Here is a 3311-nt window from a genome sequence, read left to right on the forward strand (position 1 = left end):
ACCTAACAACAACAAAAATGGATGCAGTAGCTCAAAAGAGGGAACAAATCTTTCCATCAAAGATCATTCCTATCCCCTCCATACACAGGTTAGACAGGGATGGGCAATTTGGACATTGGCTACCCAAAATGGGAGTGGGGAGCCTACAAAGTCAAGAAGTGATTGGCTTACAAACTTTCAAGAGGGAGCCTAGATCCAAAGGGCATGGATGAATGTAGAATCTCCACTGAGTTGTATGCAATCTGTCTGATGGGGGGACTGACGATAGGAGATGGGTATAGCACTCATGCAGTACAATAATGAATAATTGTTATCAGGACTGACTGTGAGGCTTGGAAATGTAAAGGTAGACATTTTCTAGCAAAAAAAGGGGAGCGGTTGACTTTGCAGTACAGGAGCAGAGGTCCCTGGAACCATCAAAGGAGAAGAGCGTAGTGCAGTACCCTACCCAGAAAAACAGTGACACTAGAGATGGAGGCAGAGAAAATGATGTGGAGAGATGGAGCGACTGGGAACTCTAGACCCATAGAGGGAGAGGGGCTGTGTGCTGAGGACTGAGGGGTAGGCTTGCGGGGTGTACAATTTGGTTGGCTGATGATGCATGGAGGGGATTGTAACCATGGCAGTGTAGTGATATACAATAGGATGATTGTAAAGCTAATGCTCTCCCATGTAAACCATCACATAATCCATAATAAAACATTTTTAAAAAAATTGTAAGTGGCTAGAACCAATGGTGTTTTATCTTTCAGATTTTTTACCTTCAAGACCCTTTATCAAAAAATCTTGTCTCTGCTAAGTTTACTCATCTTTGCTAATAACAGACTTGGGAACAGTGTTTGTTTAGACTGAGGTTACTGCAAGAAACCTTGATGGCTGTTTGTAACAATAATACCCGTAGTCAAGACTCAATCTATTCCTATTATTTCTACAAATATTTATCTTAAGCTAACAATTCTGTATCTCCCCTGGCCTGGGTTAAAAACAAAAAATAAAATCATGAAATGTTAGTCTGAAGGTGTTCGAGAATGCCACTGCATTCTCTACTGGATTCCTCACAGTGATATTTATTGTTGTCTTAAATGCTGGTAGATAATGGCTGCTAGTGGCAAGGTATGACTATAGCTCAGTGTATCCCAGGCTTGTGTTTCAATCAATACCTTCCATCTGGAAAACACACTGCAATGAACAGTGGGGAATATATGAAAATACATATCTTGCTCTTCAAGGGACTTGTAACATGGTTGTTGTTGTTAAGTGCCATCGTGTCTGTTCTTACTCAGAAAAACACTGTATAGAGTTCCTATGTACCAGCTGGTAGATTTGTGGTTCACAGTCCAGGGCATTTCCTGTAGCACCACACCAAGAGTCCTGCAACATGGTAGAAGAAATGAACTCTGTGCAAAAAAAATCAAATATTAGGCAGACTGCATGTCCTGAGAAATGACTTAAGTGTTACAGGAATGTAAAAAGCATGATTATTGTTAGTTTTCATTGATTCAATTTCAACTCACGGGACCCCATGTACAGAGTAAGTGCCCCCTAAGGTTTTCAAGGCTATGACCTTTTAGAAGCAGATTACCTGGTCTGTTGTCTGACGCACCTTTGTCTTCTAAGGTACAGCTTACCAACTCCTCATCTAGTAGCCTAGTGCTTAATCATTTGTGGTACCCAAGGGTTCCTTAAAATGGAGATTGCTTTATACATTGGGTAACCATGAAGGTTTTGTGGAAGAAGTGGACAATACACAAGAAGGGGGAGAGGAATAACAGAGGTAGAGAGATATCTGACCATTGAAGATTTGGAATCTCCTTCCATGTAGGGGTGTTTCAGGAAGCAGCAACACTATCAGCTACACATATGTCCCCCAAAGTGAATTTGAGCAGAATTAGTGAAAAAACAATTTAGGCACAAAATCCTTCTCTACATACTTTCCCCCAGTTCCCTACTGTAGGGTGGTGGTGGTTGTGTTCCATGAAGTCGGTTTCAACTCATAGCGACTTTCATGGTGGTGTTGTGCCGTGGCAATGGTTCTGACTCATAGTGACCCTGCATAGGGTTTCCAAAGCTGTGAATCTTTATGGGAACAGAAAGCCTCATCTTTCTCCCACGGGACAGCTGGTAGTGTCGAACTGCTGACCTTGAGGTTTGCAGCCTGACTTGTAACCGCTATGCTACCAGAGCTCCTTCTAGTGTAGTGGGGAGAATGCCAAACCAAGAGGAGTGGAAAGCCATGTGAGGGAAGGGGCTGAAGACTCAATGATCACATGGAGAGCTGCCTGTCAACTTGAAAACCTGCTATTGGACATAACTTCAGTAAAAAGTACATCTTTAGTGTACGAATCCACAGAGGCTTAAGAGTTTATATGTTCCTGGAACTGGTACTATTTTAGCTAATCAGTTGACAATACTTTTAAATCAAAGTTTAAATTAAATTGAAATAAGTAAATACCGTATGTGAAGAAAATGTGTTTATTTGGATTTGTGACTTGGATTATAAAGATGTGACTTACAATGACATAAAGACATTATAATCAAATAGCAAATCAATAAATTTGTCTTTTCATCTTTTGAGTCTTAAAATACTGATGCAATTACAAAGTGATTTTGTATTCAAGGAGTACCCCCATAAAGCCTAAGTCTTTGGAGTAATGAATTAATGATTTTTCTGTGCTCTGCATTATAGTTTCTTTGGATTATAGTTTCTTTGGATTTCCCAACAGAGATCAACTCTGTGAATAAATTAAAGCTCTTCTTTTTCCCCCTCTGATACCAATGAAATTGATGCCCTGACACAATTACAGCTCCATTTAGAACATTTAACAAGAATCATAACGTTCCTTCAATTTGTTGTTGCTGAGTGCCATCGAGTTGGTTCTTGAATCATAGGGACCCCGTGTGACAAAGTAGAGCTGCCGCATGGTGTTTTCTAGACCACCATCTTTATAGAAGCAGAATACCTGCTCTTTCTCCTGTAGAGAAACCCACCTAAGTGGGTTTGAACAATCAACCTTTTAGTTACCAGCCAATGTTTAACCATTGCACCATCAAGTGCTCCTTTCCTTTAATTTTGCTGTATCAAAAACATTCCCAGATTTTTTTTTCTCAGCACATGTATTTGTCCTATTAAACTTATTTACGTGAGGTTTTAATATGCATAGATACAGCGATGGCTTTATAAATTACCACTTTAGATAGGCCTAGTAAAAGGAATCCTGGTATAGCGCTGTGGGTCAATGGGCCAGACTTCAAAGCTGTTTGAACTGCAAGGTTCACAGTTCAAACTCACCAGCTGCTCCTCGGAAACCCTA

This window comes from Chrysochloris asiatica, unplaced genomic scaffold (genome assembly GCF_000296735.1).
Source record: "Chrysochloris asiatica unplaced genomic scaffold, ChrAsi1.0 scaffold00187, whole genome shotgun sequence".
Classification (NCBI taxonomy): Eukaryota; Metazoa; Chordata; class Mammalia; order Afrosoricida; family Chrysochloridae; genus Chrysochloris; species Chrysochloris asiatica.